Genomic DNA, 19,642 nt, shown 5'->3' on the forward strand with positions numbered 1-19,642 from the left:
CATATAGTGCAACAATGATTTCAGGAGTAGATTCCTTAATGCCCCTTACCCATTTAGCCCATCCCCCCTCCCACAAACCCTCCAGCAACCCTCAGTTTGTTCTCCATATTAATGAGTCTCTTCCGTTTTGTCCCTCTCCCTGTTTTTATATTATTTTTGTTTCTCTTCCCTTATGTTCATCTGTTTTGTCTCTTAAAGTCCCCATATGAGTGAAGTCATATGATTTTTGTCCTTCTCTGACTAACTAATTTCACTTAGCATAATACCCTCTAGTTCCATCCACGTAGTTGCAAATGGCAAGATTTCATTCTTTCTGATTTCCGGGTAATACTCCATTGTATGTGTGTGTGTGTGTGTGTGTGTGTGTATATATATATATATATATATATACACCACATTTTCTTTATCCATTCATCCATCAACGGACATTTGGGCTCTTTCCATACTTTGGCTATTGTTGATAGTGCTGCTGTAAACATGGGGGTGCATGTGTCCCTTCGAAACAGCACACCTGTATTCCGTGGATAAATGCCTAGCAGTGCCATTGCTGGGTCGTGGCGTAGTTCTAGTTCCAGTTTTTTGAGGAACCGCCATACTGTTTTCCAGAGTGGCTGCAGCAGTTTGCATTCCCACCAGCAGTGCCAAAGAGATCCTCTTTCTCTGCATCCTCGCCAACATCTATCGTTGCCTGAGTTGTTAATGTTGGCCATTCTGACAGGTGTCAGGTGGTATCTCACTGTGGTTTTGATTTGTATTTCCCTGATGATGAGTGATGTGGAGCATTTGCTCATGTGTCAGTTGGCCATCTGGATGTCTTCCTTGGAGAAGTGTCTATTCAACTACATAAAATTTTTAATGTTAATTCTATTGTTGACAGTGCAATTTATCAAAAACAACATTTTAATATAAACAGTATAGAAATGTGTGGCTCCAATAATGTTCCTTTATTCAAGCTCTCAAGTTATAACATTTCTGTGGGAGGAAATACAGTGGTATTTTCAGTTCCCTTGTCTTCCTTGCTTCTAGCCAAAGATGATAAAAGATGAATGTCAATATCTTAAAAAACAATTTTGTCCTTTTTGTATGTTTACAGGTAAACATTAGGCATCAAGTGCTTATAGCCAAGAGTATATGTATGTACTTTGGTGGTGAATACATGTAAGCTTACCAGCCACTCAGTAGAAAGAAATGAATACCCAGAGGATTTTCAGTAAGAAGTGTCTCCAGTATTTGCTATTTGTTGGTCGTGGTTCAGCAGTTGGTAGTGTCTTCTTTTGGTCCAGTTAATTCTTCCTGTCTTATCAAGGAAATGGCAATACTTCAAGGTTAGTTAATGAAATGGTTCAGCTTGAACAAATAGTTGTTTTATAAAAACCCTACCAAGGACCTAATATTATGTAGGGAAGGAATGATAGAACCAGTAAAAAAATTTTATTTTAAGTAGTCTCCACATCCGACATGGGGCTCGAGCTCACAACCCTGAGGTCAAGAGTTACATGCTACACTGATGAGCCAGCCAGGTGCTCCAGTAATAGAAAAGTTCTAAAACACCTAACTTCAACCAATCCTTTTAGGATGGGTCTTTGCACAGTCTGTCCTAAAGTGAACTGAGGCTTCAGCCATTGCTGCTGCATGATTTCTGCCAGGGGCTGAGGGCATCGCCACTGTTGACAGATCAGTGACAGGCTCGTACCACATATTTCTGAAGTCTTAAGTTCTTTATTGCTTATAGTTAATATTTCATGTGATTCCTATGAAATTAGCATTCTTCATAATTTTGAGGCGAGAAGGATTGTGACCCTATAGGATCAAACAGAATTTAGAACTTGTGAACTGAGGATTAAATCTTAATATCTAGTTTGAGGAGCCACTGAGTAGTGATTACATTTTCACATATTAGCAACCTTTTGACATGAGGAGGTTATGTGTGTTTTAGGGCAACTTGAATTTATGTTGTTTTACAGAACTGTATTTGTAATTTCAGTAATTACATGACACGTGTGGTATAGTTTATCCATCAAGTGTGCTGATTATCATTTGCATAACATAGCAAATGTTGTATTACATTTCTGTGCTCTTTTGTAGAAGTGATCTGATTTGTAAAATTCATACTTTACACTTTATTAAAATCAAAACAAGTTTTTAATTTGATAAGCTTTCAGAAATAACATCATCATAAGCCATTTTCCTACCATTTGAGTTCTTGTTTTTTCCAAAGGAATATTTTCTTTAAGAAGTATCTCTCTGTGTGTATGTGTACATGTGTACACACACACACACACACACACACACACACACACACTTTCTTTTTACAGGATTTAAGTTCTAGTGCTAGATTCAGCTAAATTTGAGTCTCACCCCTCCCATGTATTAATTTATGATCTTGAAAAGTTATCCCAACTTTCTAAGCCTCAGTTTAATCATTTATAAGGCAGAGATAGTAGTACTGATTCAAATTAAATAAGATGATAACGTGCTGGGCACATAGTAAGTATTTGAGATTAGCTTCTACTATTTTTACCAATGTGATAATACATCATGAACATGATAACAGTTATAATGGATATTGGTGTCAGTCTATACTTCTACTTTAATATGTATGTTAGACTGCTTCCAGTCACATAATTTTCACAAGAGCGCACAATGTGAATAACACCTGATGAAATTGAGAAGGAACCTTTTTAGAAATGTAAAGTGTCAGACATTTTTTTTCTTTTTTTTTTTTTATCCCCCTGGTTGGTGAATATCATGGAATATTTGAATCCTAAAACTTGACCTTGTAGTGGTTATATGATTTATTATTTTAGTGATTATGCATGAAGTGTATCATAAAGTCAGATGATGTTCTCTAAAAACCACTCCTGATGACTGTCAAGGCTACAAGGCAGATAGTAGTCTCATTCACTTATTAATTCATTTACTGCAAGTCAGGTATTACTTTCATCAACTTATTAATCCATTCATTCGGCAAGTCTTTATCGAGCATCTTTCACGGGCCAGGCTTCCTATGGTTTCTAGGGCTACGTAGGTGAAAAGAGTTCATACCCTTGATGAGTGCAGCCTAGGGAAAGCCAAGCCTGTGCATGGATAGATTGCATTTACATTATGATACAGATTATAATAGGTATCTTAATCAAGTGTGTGGAATACAGACGAGGTAGTTGCAGCTCTGTTTGGGTGAGCTGGGAAGACTTCACAAGGAAGATGATGTCTGAGGTGGGAATTCAGTGCCTGAGCAGCATAGGAGAAGGGAATGCAGTATAGGACTGGCTTATGTAATGATTCAGCCTCCAGTTAGTGACTGAGCTTGGATTGTACAGGGAGCCTTTGCAAGTGGAATCAGCATGCTCCTTTCTTTCCTCACTCCTACCCCAGTTGCCCAGCTACGTCCACTATTCATGGGTCAATGCTTGTCCTCTTGTTAAATGAGAAGAATGTAATACAAGTTTGTTCTTGTTAGAATACATATGTGAAGTAAAAAACTTCAGAAAATATGTCATTTGAAAATGATATCACAAGGGAATATTAAATTGGCTTCCTAGGGTTGAAGTAGTAGAATTTTAATTAGTAATATTATAGAGTCTATTCAATAAATATTTGAGTATTTACTGTGTGCCAGGTGCTGTGCTAGGATGGTATTGCATGTTAATTTTTAGAATCCATGAACTAAAAAAATACTATCTATTGGCTAAATATAAAACAGTATGAACTTGCAAAGAAGAGCATGTGCTTAAACCTCTATCAGAGAGCCAAAAGGGCAGTAGTTGCAAATATTACTTTGGTAGTTGCTGCCAAAACTCTCTTTTGGAATATAAATAAAAACAGCTGTGAGACTGACCTGTTTTAAGATTCTGCAAGTTCTCTGCTTTCTTGAGCATTATTGTATGGACAGGTAAGGCTTCACTCTGTTTATTCTTGTCAGGTTGTTGGTGCTGCTCAGAGTGAAGCCTGTCTTCTGTCTGTTCTCCAGTGTATTATTGTAGCAGATGGCTTTTAATAAAACATGTAGGTAAAGAAAATGTTTTACTCTATTTTAGTGGAACATTCTATAATTATAATTACTGGACATTCTCAAGAGAAAGTATTTAAATTGGTATTTTTCTTGTGATTGAATAACATTTAGAGAATATTTAATTGAAAAGTCAAATTATGCTATCATTTATGTATTTTTTTATTTGAGAAGATTTCACAACTAAATTAAATGCTTTACATCATTTAGCCAGGTAGTTGTTTGCTTTTTGTTTACATGGTTTATTTTTTTAAAAATTCAGTACTGTTAGATCACAACTCTAGATTTCATCGAGAGGCAGGGCATCGCTTAATTACACGGCTGCTCTGTTCTCTGTCATCACCTTGTCTAGTTTTAGGAAATGAGCTTTTTGATAGAATGGGGTTATTCCAGATGGGTCTGTACCATCGATATGTGTAAAAGCCACAGACTCTCATACTGAATGGTACATTACTGATATAGCTCTAAAATTTACAAACATTCCTCCAGAAAATTCTTAATTCTTTAAAATATACTAACCCAACCAAAATAAGGTGGGCAAGCAGAATAAAGAATATTCACTGTGTTGTAATGTAAATGCCTTGAACACATAGACACCAGCAGTCTTTATTAGAGGAAATCAAGAATTATTGAAAGAGGTTCTTTAAGAAAATGTGTTTTTTCTTGTGTAGTAAGGGTGATGGTTTCTCACTACATAATTATACCTTGCTTATTACTGGTTTTTCACAGCATAATTTTTACCAAATTTTCTTTCGTCTCTGAGGTCTTTCATTTTCTTTGATATATATATTGACATTGCCATGTATCAAAACTATAATTATATGTGAATCTGAGCACTGACATGTTTCTGTAAAAATTTTAAAATTATTCTTTCATGTACTTAAGTGCCAGTGTTCTATTTCTAGTAACAGATAGTGTTCTTGTTTATCCTTTAAATGCAGTAAATAGTTTTCAGGTAAATTAAGGAACAGGTGATTTCATGTCATAGAGTTAGAGAAGTACATTGTTTTGAGGGAAGTCTTTTGAATTATTATTAAGCGTGCATCATTTAGTGGCATAAAAGCTGTATTTATAGCTTTAGAATTAAGGATAAGAGGAAAAAAGTGATATTTTTCGTAAATCATGCAAATTTTCAAGTTAGAGTATGACTCTTGGATCCCAATTTCATAACAACATTTTTTGCACAATAACTTTATTAACGTTATTTGCACTCACTTTATATTTATATTTTATTGGGTAATGTGGTATGATGAGTTTTCCTCCAGGGCTTTTGCATTGATTTACTTTTCCATTCAAATTTGTTTGGTTCTGTTTACCATTAATTAGTGCCAAGGTTAAAAAAAAAAAAAAGGGGGGTGAGACAACAGGTATGAGCCAAGTACCAAAAATCCACCCCCAGACCCCATATTACACATTTCTTGTCATAGTTTGGTAACAGTTAACAAACAAAATTATCCATTTTGTTTGATAACTTCATGAATCTCTCTCAGTTATCTTCTCTTTATCTTTTTGTGTCTCTTTATATTTGTCTCTCCATCATATCTTCCATTCTCTATTACCTGCCTCTTGTTAACTGTCCATAATGTAGCTGTGAAAGTGGTTTTCATTATTTGTTGTTTTATATTTGCTGGGTTTCATTTTCCCTGTGAATTTCTCAGATTAGGCTGCATGTTAGTTGCATGGCTTTTAGTTGATTTTTAAGACTGATAAGAGATTGTGTCATCATAGATAAACTGTCATTTTGTTTCTCCAAACAAAATGTACTTTGTATCCTCAGAGCCTGGCACTAGCCTTTAACATAAATATTTGTTGAATGACTACATGAAGTAAACCCTTTGGTCAGTGCCCCATGATTAGACAAAAAGGAGGGATTAATTGGTTATGGCATTATAATCGAAGAATATATTAGAAGTTATGAATGTTATGTTTTTAATAGAACACTTCAGCTTGTAGACCAGAGTGGATTAATTGAAGTCTCACTTTTGCCATCACATTTTAAAAAATGTTTTATTTATTTTAGAGAGAGACAGAGAGAGAACAAACAAGCAGGGGAGGGGCAGGGAGGGAGGGGTTGGGGACAAAGAATCCAAAGTGGTCTCTGTGCTGACAGCAGAGAACCCAATATGGGACTTGAACTCAGGAACCATGAGATAATGACCTAAGCCGAAGTCAGACACTTAACCAACTGAGCTACCCAGGCACCCCTTTTCATCACATTTAATGAGTAGCTCTTAGGGACCAGATGAAAGACTAATCATTGAAAAGTTTTCTTCTTAATTTATTCAAATTGTTCATTATAAGATAAATAATTATTTCTTTTGAGCTTATGGAATAGATATATAATTGTTAATATGCACAGAGACCCCAAAATATTAAATACAGTGCATCTCCTATTGCAAACTCATATCCTAGTTTCTACTTCTTTTCTCATCAGTAGAAAAAAAAATAAATAAATGGAAAAGCCAAAGGACCATTGAGTAAACTTAGGATTATTGTAGGCCTTAGAAAAATTCAGTTCCTTTGTAAAATTTCTTGAGATTCCTCAAGAAGATACTAGATGAATACTATGTTGGGGATATTATTGACAGTGCAAAAATTTTTCAGACTTTAAAGCTTTATTCCATAAACTGGCTTTTGATTTAATTAATATATTCATTCCATAGACTGTTTCAAAATACATATTGTAATTAACTCAATATGCTGCAATTTAAAAAGAATAGTTGTACCAGAACAATTTATTATGATTCTCATTTGATTGTTTTTTTTTCTCTATTAAATCTTTACTTTTTCTAGAATTCACAATTTTATCAGTAATGCTTCTATTAAGAATACAATAGGCTTTCCTTTTATACATACAAACTTTTTTATTCCTAATGAATGATGCATAGACTAGGTAAAAATTGCTGAAAACTTTTTTATTGCTAGGTTGGAAATTTATGGGTATGCATAGTTGAGGACTTTACTTGTTAACTACTGCCAGAATAATTGAATCACTTCTACCCTTTAAGAGCTGATCTTTGACATGTTTATTAAAACTACTTAATCTTTTAATAGATGACTAATTTTCTGAAGACAGCATTATGCAGCCTTTACCTCGATACCTGCAAAAATTATGTGAAAAGGAGCAATTCCATTTAACTCTTTAAAACTTTAGTTCTTGTTTGAAAAGTATGATGGCAATTTTTAATTAAAAACTTATCTTTAAAAAAAAGAAAGCTTATCTTAATTTTTCTACCCATCTGTCTATTTGATACTTAGATACTCTAGGTAAGGTTCCATCTCTTCATACAGATTATGTAATCACAGTCTCTGTAGCTTTCTTTACTTCATAGGGACTTCAGATCTTTGCTTTGAGGAGTTTCAAAGGTCACACCTGTGCAGTGATGATTTAGGTGTATTTACAAAATTTCTTTCTCATTTAGTCCTATGGAGCTGATCATGCAGTCAAAAGGGAAATTGATCTGTATTGCATACTATTTAAAATGAAGATTCTTCTGAGTAAAAAACTATAGAAGAATTTAAGGATTGAAGGGATTCCCTAGAGGAATTATGTAGAAGGAGTTAATCTCTTTTTCCCCCTGGGGTTGGTGATGTATCTATAGGTACTGACCTACAGTTTTTCCAACTTATTTTTATTATGAACAGATCCTTCCCTATTAGAATAGAAAATAGATTGAGTTTGATCCTTGGGAAAAAAATGATACTTAATAGTACCGTGAGGAGAGTCATTGTTTTTGTCCCAGTGGCACAGTGTAGTCTTGCATTAAGTGCTCTGGGACTAATTAATCAGGAAACGACTATAATTAAAAAGGAAACTGCTCATCAGCTGCCTGCTCAGGCTATTTTACAGAAAGAAATTGGAGACTTAGCTATTTGCTATCCAGCTTCTAGCAACTTTCTTTAACTGTTTATGTCCTAGCTGAAAGGAGCGATTTAAAGATTTCTAGTGGACTTTATCTTGTAGTGGTAAACTTTGATGCTTAATGGACCTCTTTTTAGATGTAATTTACATGATAGCAATAATTTTGGGAGTTAAAATATTTTGGTTGATCTGCAAGGTTTTTAAACTTGTAATCTTACCATTTAAAAAAAAATTTAATGTTTCTTTATTTTTGAGGTGGGGGAGGGGCAGAGAGAGAGGGAGACAGAGAATCCAAAGCAGGTTTTGCGCTATCAATGCAAAACCCGACATGGGGCTAGAACTCAGGAACTGTGCCCAGGTCGGACGCTCAACTGACTGAGCCACCCAGGTGCCCCTTAATCTTACCATATTTTAAAAATTCTGGAACAAACCGTGCTACTTAGAAACAATCTTAGTAGATACCATTTGGGTATGTATCTAGATATATATAAATATAAAGAAACATATATATTTGTCATGTGAGATCACAATCAGTGTAAATATCTGACAACTATTAGTGGATTTGTTTAACTCATATTGGCATTTGTGTCAGCTTAACCATTTGGTTTAACTGAAGTCTTTTTAGAGAATTACTACATAAGAGAGACTATTTTAATTTCACAAGAGTGTGCATTATATATGTATTCTGTGTCTTGTTTCCCAGGCTTTTTTGTGTTTGTATGATGATACTATATCCAGGATATAAGATTTTTCATAATTTACCAAATAGTGATTATGAACTACTGGTAAGAACTTTTATCATTGTTCTTAATGTTGCTCTTGTTAACTTACTTCCTGTCTTTTGATATTTGTTTTAATACATATTCAGAGGTTTATTAGTTTCTAAAATGGGCAAGTAGTTGGACGCATTAGGAAGATAAGAATTAGAAAGTTACCTTCAGTAAGAATTGGAATTGTAACTTACTCTTTTTTGTATCCTTTGCACCCTTCCACTCCTACCTGCTGGCACACAGTAGATTCTGATTTTTATATTCTGATTCTTTATTTTTATGCAGATGATTTGAATTGTGGTCCTTTGGGGATCACTTTATTCTTTGCTGTTATTTCAAATAAGGTATAGCTCAAGATTCTAAATCTTGTACAAATGATTGCTGACAAAACACTGTCTGGCATGCTTCGCTCTGGCAACATAAGTCTTGTGGTTGTGGGAGTAATTGCTTTAAAAAAATTTTTTTTTTTAACGGTTATTTATTTTTGAGACAGAGAGAGACAGAGCATGAATGGGGGAGGGTCAGAGAGAGGGAGACACAGAATCTGAAACAGGCTCCAGGCTCCGAGCTGTCAGCACAGAGCCCGACGCGGGGCTTGAACTCACAGACCGTGAGATCATGACCTGAGCTGAAGTCGGCCGCTCAACCGACTGAGCCACCCAGGCGCCCCGTAATTGCTTTTTAAAGGTAGATGTATTTCTGTTGAATTGTCATTTGTTTAAAAAAAAAAAAAAAAAAAAAAGGAAGACGAAGAAGAAGAAGAAAAAGTTGTTAACCCAGAAATGCTACTAACCTGTATTATGTGCTATATCTGATGGGAGCAAGACAGTGTTGGCAACAAGAAGAGTATTAAAACAGGAGCCATAACTTTCATTCAGGTTTTAGATTTCTGGGCTTCCTTTTGATTAAAGTTTTCCTTTGAACTTTGGGTATGTGGATTTGCATTAATGCTTTGCATAACTCAGTTACTCAGATGTTCATCTTATTTGAAGTATTGTCATGTGCTTATTTAATACATTAAATTTGAGAATTGATTTAGAAACATTAGTTTACCTTTTTGATTTACCTGTGGATTAGAGTGATTATAGTCAATAATAGTATTACAGTTAATGCAGAATAGTATTAATAGTAGTTAATACAGTTAATGCAGAATAGTAATAATAGTATTACAGTTAATGCAGAAATCTAAAAGTTTAAATAAATACTCAGCCCAAGGTCAAAAGGAAGAGGTGTGTCAGAACCGGAAATAGAAACTAGAGTTACCTGTAATTTATCTATGATTTTTAACTCTCTTTTTAGTGTTTTCCATTGAACTTCCTTGGAGCATAAAGTTACAGAGAATATTTCTTCTTTATATTGTGGTAAAACTGCAGGTTTATCAAAGTTTTCATGAATAAATAGTACCTCCAGAGACTGAAAACTAAGAGGCAAATTGCTGGCTTTCCAGAGGTAGCCTTTCCAGTGCGGAGGTACGTTAGCACATCCATAGGACTTGTGTTTTGTCTGGGTTGCTCACCAGTGGCAGTACCGACTCTCCTTGGTACACATGTGACAGTGGATAAAAGCTGTGTATCACTCCAAAATGATGTTGAACTGATCCAGAATAGACGCTTGAATCATTTACTTTTCATAGGTAACAGATGATATTTAGATTAGTAAGGTAGTTGATATTATTTCCACTGAAACTGTGTTTTCTGGGGGCGTGGAGGTAAACTTTTTTTTTTTTTTTTTTTGAGGGAAACTTTTAATTACTGCTTTATCACCAGGTCAAGTCATGCAGTTACAAAGTAGTTAGAAATTTCTCAAAGACTGTTGTTGGTTTTGTTTTGTTTTTTAAAGCTCATTCTTACAAAAATAATATCCAGTACTTCATTGGGACACTACTGTTCAAAAGGCCCTGGCCAAGTAAGCCCCAAACAAAACACTCAACCCAAGGTTGTTTTCAGCCCACTGTTAATGAAGTTATACATAGAGTACAAGGCCTCTAAAAGAGGACACAAAGGCGAGTTGGGGCTATTGGCAAGGCTCAGAGCTGCCAACTGGACTCCAACATGGGAGCCTAAGTGGCTTTTTTCTGGGGCATTTTACTTGAATTATTGCTCAGACAACACAGTAGGTGTTTAAAAGAGAAGAATAATTAACATGATAAGGAGGTTATTCTCTTTGGACTGTATGTCATAATTATGGTTAATAAATTCAGACAGTCTTAACAAAAATAGCCTCCATCATTTGTAGGTATGAAGATAACTTAATTTTCCATCAGGCTTTTAATTTTTGCTCGACAATAATACATGATTGATGAGCTATAAATGAGACTGTTTTCTGTTACAAAAATACAAGCTTTTTTTCATTTATTATACTTACAGGCATTCATTCCACTGATACTGGTAATGGAACCCTATGTAGAATGATTTTGTTACCATACGAGAGGAAAGATTCTCTAAATTCTATCTAGTTTGTACCAAATTCAGTGGTGTCTTAAGTCATTGACAGTTTTTAAATATAGGGGTCCTCTGGTGGCATATTAATACTTTGAGAGAATGGTTACAAATTAAATAATGACTTTGTTTTTTTATTCTAGAGATAGAGATATTCTCTAAGCATGCATATAGCAGTGGAACATCCTTGAAACACAAGAGAAACCTATGTTTATATTGGTAGTTTTAAGGGTTCTCCAAGGATTCCAGTCTTGCTTCAGGAGCACCCCAAACAGTTTTTAAAGGAGGGCTTAGTCCAGTAAAAAACATTGGGGCAAACCTAAATGCCAGCATTATGTCACTTTGATTCTATTAGAGTATAAACTTAGAATACAGTCTAAAGTGCCGATTCCATACCTTCCTGCAAGTCTTGATTTAATCACCAAGCAGAGTCAATACTTGATAGTTTGTTCTTGGTTTGTTTACATTCAGTTTAAATTTCACTGTTGACTTTTTGAGGTCAGAAACATTTTCTAGGACAGACCTCAGAATTTAATGTGTCTTCAGAACACCTGTGAATCTTGTTAAAATGCAGATTCTGATTCAGTGGGTCTGGGTTGGGCTTGCAATTCTCATTTCTAATAACCCATCTGTTAATGCCAATACTTCTACTGGTCTATGGCATACAATTTAAGTAGCAAGGGTCTAGGTCTTAGGCTTTAAGCTCTAAAATGTTTTTGAAATACTTTTTTTTCAAATGTTTATTTTTTTGAGAGACAGAGATAGAGTGTGAGTCGGGGGGGTGGGGCAGAGAGAGAGAGAGAGACAGACAGACAGACAGACTGACTCAGGATCCCAAGCAGGCTCCAGGCTGTAAGCTGTCAACACAACGCCTGATGTGGGGCTTGAACTCATGAGCCATGAGATCATGACCTGAGCCAAAGTCGGACACTTAACCGACTGAGGCCACCCAGGCACCCCTCTGAAATACTTTTTAAATTATTATTGCCTGAGTGAATGCCTATAATTATTTCTGGCTTATTTTAGTTGAGAAAGAAACAGCTTGACAATGAATTTCATATTAAAAAAAAAGAAAGAAATAGCTAAAAAGTCACAATGTAATTTAATACTTACTATAAAATAGTTTTTAAAATTTTCTATAATTATGGGTAAACCTTTACTATAATAGATCATAATTGAATACTATCATTGTTATAGACAGATAAGATAATATAGTTTAAAAACTAAAATAGTTATAGTTTCTTATCAAAGGAATACTATATAAGTATAAAATGAGAATCATGACATTGGATTAAACCTAGTTGCCTTGTAAGGTTTAAGTTCTTTTTTCTTAATTTATGCTTTATGTAACATCTGAATCATCTGATACTTGGCTTTTACTTGATGGAAAAGAAGGAAGGAAAGTCAGAGAATCAAAGAAGTAGACAATTCTTGTGAATGATTTTTCTCTCTTGGGTTTTGGCTGTCTACTTTCATTTTTGATTCAGGCGGCTTCCTTAATTCTCAAAATGTATGGAGCCTTTTAGGTTTTCCATTTGAGCCTGAAGAATAAGAATTAAATTTTACTTCCATTAATCTTCATTCCCATTCTACTTGACCCACCACATTTAAAACCTTAATATGTTTTACTTCCCAGGAAGATAAGTCCTATTCACCATTCCTTCTGTCGGGTTATATTGAGAGAAGAGTTCTTTAGTGAAAGCAAACCACATTAATTTAAAATATTCTATCACGGAGATAGTAGCTTAACACAGTGTAAGGTTACTGGAGGGCTATGTTTTTTTCTTTTTTGGAAATGGGTAAAGATGCAACCAGAAAGATACTGTGACAAGTAGTCCTCTAGGAAACCTGGCCAGTGCTTTTGCTGTAGAACTGAAATGACATATACTAAGTACCTTAACTGAAATAGCCACTTTATTTGTATTACTTTTTAGAAATCACTCCCAGGAAGAAAATTAGTTTAGATATTATTCATGACATATTTGAACACTGACATAAACATGATTAAGTGAATCTTGAGCATACTGTGTATTAATCCAGATTGTTGATTTGCAGAGCATTAGGTTGAATGTTACTAATTTAATTTGTGACAGTGCTTTTTATTTTATTATGACTTTTTTGTGAGAGTGCTTTTTATATGGCACTCATCATTCAAGACATGTTTAGTATCACTCTAAATGCTCAAGAGGATTTATAAACTGGCTTTTAATTTTTATTTATTTTTTCTTTTTTTAAGTCTTTATTTTGAGAGAGAGAGAGAGAGAAGAGGGAGGGGTAGAGGGAGAGGAGAGAGAGTGAGATAATCACAAGTAGACTCCGTGCTGTCATTGCAGAGCCTGATGCAGGACTTGATCTCATGAACCATGAGTCATGACCTGAGCCAAAATCAAGAGTTGTACATTTAACCAACTGAGCCACCCAGGCACCCCTAATTTTTATTTCTAATATGTCTTTCATCTCTCCCTTTTATGCTACTTAGTTGTGTTTGATTTTCCGATATGGATTCAGGTTTTGTTGGGCCTGAAACATATGTAATTTTGGGATGGGAGAGGTCTTTAAGGAAAAGAATGTTTTTTGTTTGTCTGTTTTGCAGATTTTGCAAAAGCATATAATGATGTGAACATACTACTAGGGACTTTTCCAGGACGGAATGAATTTTAAGCTAGGCTTTATCTTCTCCCAGTATCACAAACTGAGAAAATAAAATACTTTGTACTTTTTTTCCTGTTGAAGTCTAGTCTAGTTAGTTTTATGTTGCAGCTGGGATTCAAATATGGACATTCTCCATCTTCTTTGCCATCACTACAGTCCAAGACATATTTTTCTAATGCAACAGCAGTAGCTTTCCAAATGGTCTTTCCACTTCCATATTTTTACCTCCTACCCCCTTTGCTCCAGCCTGTTCTCCATATTGCAACCAGAGGCCCTTTTTAAAAACTTTCCAGTGATACATTTAGGAAAATGTAGATATTTATCACGTTTGTGTGTGTGTGTGTGTGTGTGTGTGTGTGTGTGCGCGCGTGCACGCGCGTGCACCTGCTCTTCATTTATTCCTAAAGATTCAAGTTTCTCTCTGATATCATTTCTCTTGAGCCTGAAATAATTTCTCTAGCATTCCATGTGGTGCAGGTCTGTTGGTAACATAATTTTCCTTTATCTGAAAATGTCTTTCTTTTGCCTTTATTGTCAAAGAATGTTTTCCCTGTTTGTAGACTATAGGGTTGATAGTTTTCCTTTAAACATTTTGAAGATACTGTTGCAGTGCCTTTGGCTTCTCTTATTCCTGGTGAAAGCACATAGTCACTCCAGAGTCTGTTTCATGGGCTTGTGACCTGTGCAGTTGCATAGAGTTCCACACTTAAAAGGCTGTGTGCTTGGTTACATTTTCTGCTGTTGTTGTCTTGAAACTCTTAATAGTTTTCGGGCCCCCTGTTTTCAATTTGCATGGAGTCTCACAATCGTATAGCTGGACCTGCATCATTTGAATCATTGCTCTCCTATATGTAATATGTTGTTTTTCTCTGGCTGCTTTCAAGATTTTCATTTTCACTTTGGTTTTCAATAGTTTGATAATGATATGCCTAAGTTTGGTTTTCTTCATGTTAGTCCTCTCTGGGGCCACAGATCTTCTTAAATCTGTAAGTTTATATCTTTCACCAACTTTGGAAAGATTTGGGTCATTATTTCATCAAATATCTCATACTCCCCATTTCTCTTCTCTACTACTAGGATTTCATTTGTTGATATTGTTCCCTCAGATCTCTGGGGCTCTCTGTTTTTTATTTTTTGGGTCAGAATAATTTGTAGGTAGAATAATTTTTGTTGACCTATCTTCAAGTTCACTTAGCTTTTCTTTTTTCACCTCTAAGTCCATCCAGTGAATTTTTTTAAAGGTGTGTGTGCGCGCGCATGCGCACATGCGAGCAAGAGAGAGAGAGAGCACCCAGGTTGCCTCCACACTGTCATCGTGGAGCCCAATGTGGAGCTCAATCTCATGAACAGGAGATCATGACCTAAGCTGAGATCAAGAGTTGGATGCTCACCTGAGTGAGCCACCCAGGTGCCCCTAATTCCATCCAATTAATTGTTACGTTTGTATTCTAAAGTGTTCATTTGGATCTTTTTTATATTTTCATTTTCTCTCCTGAAATTTATTCTACTTTTACTCATTGCAAGTATAGTTTTCTTTATGTCACTGAGCATAGTTTTCATATCTGCTTCATAGCCCTTGTCTGATAATTTCAACATTTGGGTCATGTTAAGGTTGGCTTTTGTTGATTGTTTTTTTCCTTTACAAATGGGTTACAGTTTCCTGGTACTTGTTTGTTAGATAATTTTGGAATTGTGTCCTGGAAATTGTGGGTTTATGAGAGTATTGACTTTTTGCTTAGCAAGTGTTTAACTTGATTTTATTCAAATTTTAAGCTCTGTCTTGCCTGTGGTGGTTAACAGCCCAGTTCTCTGCTCAGTCCATTTATCTTGAGCCTGCCAGCTTGTAGTCTTCTGCATGTATGCTTGGTTTGGGAGTTACCCAGAAACTTGGGAGATGTTATACACAGAATTTAGGATTCTTATTTTCTGGCCCTTTCTTTTCCATTATTTCCTTACTCTGTGGCAACTGTGATTACTCTGGGCTTTGACCCTGGCTTCTCAGTCAGGAAGGATAGTATACCTTCTATTGGAACTTCAGCCGTCTTGCATCACATTGTGACTTTGGCCTGCCCTCAGGTCATAGCTGCAAAAAAGGCATACTTAATGTCAGATATTCCCATTTTTCAAGTTTGGATTATCTCTCCAAAGTATTCCTGCTTTTTTTCTCTCTCCAGAGCCCTCAGTGAATTGTTTCACTTTTTTATATTTAGTCTAGAGCTTATAGTTGGTCTGTTAGGGCTTAAGCTGTCATACTAAAAGCACAGCTTTTTGCATGTATCAAGCTTTTAGTACTTTGAGGGGAAGCAAGAATGATTTATCTGAGGCTTATTAGCATACTCTTCTGAGAAAGTAGAAATCTGATAATGCTTTTGGTGATATAAAATAGCTAATCTTTATGAGTATTTATTATTGAATGTATGAACTCATTTAATTATTGCTACTTGTTTATATTATTTTATAATTACTTAAGTGTTATTATTGAAGCATAACGATTTTCTATAACTTGCCCAAAATGGTAGTAATCAATAGAGTTGTCTGGTTTAAGAGCATATTCTTTGGATTGATTTTTGTAAAAAAAAAAAAAAAAAAAAAAAGAATTTTTTCTGTGGTTTCTTCCACATCTGTGGTTTCTTCCAGTTTGGAGACTGATTGTAAACGTAACAAGCAAGAATATCTTTTCTGCCCTTTGGGGGAGAATTGTCTTGTGTCTAGGTTCCCTGTGCCTGATTAATAAGGATCATCAAGATTTAAGTAATTTCTTTTAATCTTTGAACAACTTACAAATGTTTTAAGAGTAGAAAACAGAATTTATAATCATTTATATTTCATAGCTGACTTAGTCCTTTTGGTCTCTTATAACAAGATACCATAAAGTGGGTTGCTTACAAACAACAGAAATTTATTTCTTACAGTTCTGGAGGCTGGGAAGTCCAGATCATGATACAGTAGATTCAATGTCTGGTGAAGGCCTACTTCCTTGTGTATAGAGGGTGCCTTCTGGCTTTGTCCTCATATGGTGGAAGAGGCAAGGCAGCTTTCTCGAATCACACTTATAAGGGCACTAATCACTTCCCAGACACTCCACTTCCTAACACCATCATCTTGGGTGCTAGAATTTCAACATATGGTAGGACACAAATAATCAGTTTATAGAAATACCCCTTCTTAGTTTTTTTTCTATATTTTTTCTATATTTTTAGTTCTTAGTTTTTTCTATATTTTTTTCTATATTTTCTATATTTTCTATTTTCTATATTTTCTATATTCTTAGTTTTTTCTATATTTTTTTTTCTAATTTTGTCCTTATGAAAGCCTTTACAACACCAAAGCCAGTGATAATCCCTTCTCCTTTATTGATATGGAAATAGAAGCCCAAGAGAAGTTACATGAAATAGTTTTATATCGTTCAGGTATCCATTTTTTCTTTGAAGTTTTATTGGTAAAAATAGTGACATTGTTAGCATACTTTATAATTTTTCCCCCCAAATTTCTCATAAATATTGCCTTATTTAATGTTCCAATTAACCATCTGGGATAAGCAAGACAATTGGTGTATTACTCTTTTTTTTCCGATGAGAAATCCAAAGGTACAAGAATTTATATGAGATACATAAGTGTAATTATAACATATGAAGCTGTAACCTGCATCACTAAAACTAATTCTGTGTCCATTGTTCTGTATTAAACTATCTTATTTGGCTTCCAGGTAACTCTGACAATATAGAATATAAACTCATCTCACCAACATTTTCCCATGGTATCTTGAGACTGTGACATTATAGGAAGCACTTAACACTTCATTGAATCAACAGATAATGAACAAAAATAAACGTTTTGACAATATCTCCACATGTCTTTTGGACTTTTTTCTTCTTTATTCTCTTCTGAAAATTGTACTATGAGTAAAACTGCTTTTTCTCTGTCTCAAAATGAACTGCATAGTATTTTCCAAAGTGGCATGTACCTATACTTTGATTTATGAATCAATACAAAAATTTAAAAGACTTCTGGGCCAAAAGGCTTACTTAAATATGCTTTGGGATGCAAATGCATTATAAATATTTACATTGGATAATTTTCCTGTATAATCCTTTTGGAGGTCTTTTGAAGGTTTCTTTTTTTTGTTTGCTTCTTTCCTTCTACGTTCCTTTCTTCCCTCCCTCCCTCTTTCTCTGTCCCTCCTTCCTTCCTCTTCTTTCCATCCTTCCTCTAGTATAGAGTACTGTTCTGTACAAGTCTTACCCTATCTTCTGCCAAGCCTTCAAATCTAATTTTGGAACAACTTCTCTAGGTAATTGAAGTACAGAAGGTATGAGTGTTCACTTTACTTGTGATTTATATATGACATCTGTTTGAAACTAAACTTTCTCTCTTTTCAGAACCAGAAAAAAATATATTTATTTTGGGATATGTAGGCCAAAGGCAAATGATCTGAGAAGTAAGCACCCTTGTTCCTAAAGGAGAGTCACTTCAGTTTATATAAAAAAAGATATATTTGACCGAAACCAAAGGACCTCAGAAATAAAGCATAGTATACAGTAGGCTGTCAAGAAAAAATTTACTGAACGATGAGTGAAGGAAATGTGTGTCTATGTTTTTATGCTTTACCTTCATGCCCTTAGGATTAGTAGAGACAATGGCTTGTAGTTTAGCTTCTGCTACTTTTCCATTCTCCACCTGGCATTTAAAATTAGTAAAATGCAGGGGCGCCTGGTGGGTCAGTCGGTTAAGCGTCTGACTTCGGCTCAGGTCATGATCTCACAGATCGTGTGTTCAAGCCCCGCAGTGGGCTCTGTGCTGATGGCTCAGATCCTGCACCTTGCTTAGGATTCTGTCTCCCTCCCTTGCTCGCGCTGTCTCTTTCTCTCAAAAATAAATAGACATTTTTTAAGAGTCTCTTATGCTTTGGCTCTCTCTCCCACTCTAACCTCTTTTTTTTCTTTTTCTTTTTTTCTTCCTTCCCCTCCTCCATGGTTTTCTGTTAAGTTTCTCAGGATCCACATAAGAGTGAAAACATATGGGACAAACTGAGGGTTGATGGGGGGTGGGAGGGAGGAGAAGGGTAGGTGATGGGCGTTGAAGAGGGCATCTTTTGGGATGAGCACTGGGTGTTGTATGGAAACTAATTTGACAATAAATTTCATATAATAAAAAAATAAACATTAACAAATACAATCAGTAAAGTGAAGATTATCCTTCATTCCTTGCCTCGAGTCCATGACACTTCTGTATTTCTTTCATTATTAAATGCTTTTTAATAATTTTAAAAATACACATGTTCATTTCTAGAAACATTTTATCATGTGCATCTCAGACTTTAATGTATGGCATCTCAGCCATATTTTTTTTTTAAAAAATTTTTTTCAACGTTTTTTATTTTATTTTTGGGACAGAGAGAGACAGAGCATGAACGGGGGAGGGGCAGAGAGAGAGGGAGACACAGAATCGGAAACAGGCTCCAGGCTCCGAGCCATCAGCCCAGAGCCTGACGCGGGGCTCGAACTCACGGACCGTGAGATCGTGACCTGGCTGAAGTCGGACGCTTAACCGACTGCGCCACCCAGGCGCCCCGCAGCCATATTTTAAGTACATATACAATAACCGTATTTTAAGTCAAAATTGGGTAGCAGTTGTTTTGCTTCCTGTACAGGAAACAGAAAGGTGCTGGAAAAAACTGCCAGGTATTTTAAACTACGTTCAATGCAGTAATCTCCTTGAAATCATACTTTCTGAAGTGTCTTTTTGTTACTATGAAATAAAAACATGAATAAATTCTGGCTTTTAATGCATTTCATTGATGTGTAGAGAGCATCATTTACAGCACACCTTTATGTTCCAGTTGTGCTCATCATTAACACTTGATTGGCTTTATTGTTAACAGAATATACCATTGGAACGCAAGTTTTTGTGG

At 35.3% G+C, this 19,642-nt stretch overlaps 1 protein-coding gene across 11 annotated transcripts in view; it reads left to right on the forward strand.

Annotated features, from left to right (window-relative positions):
• The window catches only part of RABGAP1L (RAB GTPase activating protein 1 like), a 759,437-nt gene that overhangs the window by 234,362 nt on the left and 505,433 nt on the right, over positions 1-19,642 (forward strand). The window lies entirely within an intron of this gene.

This window comes from Panthera tigris, chromosome F3, assembly GCF_018350195.1.
Source record: "Panthera tigris isolate Pti1 chromosome F3, P.tigris_Pti1_mat1.1, whole genome shotgun sequence".
NCBI classification, from domain to species: Eukaryota; Metazoa; Chordata; class Mammalia; order Carnivora; family Felidae; genus Panthera; species Panthera tigris.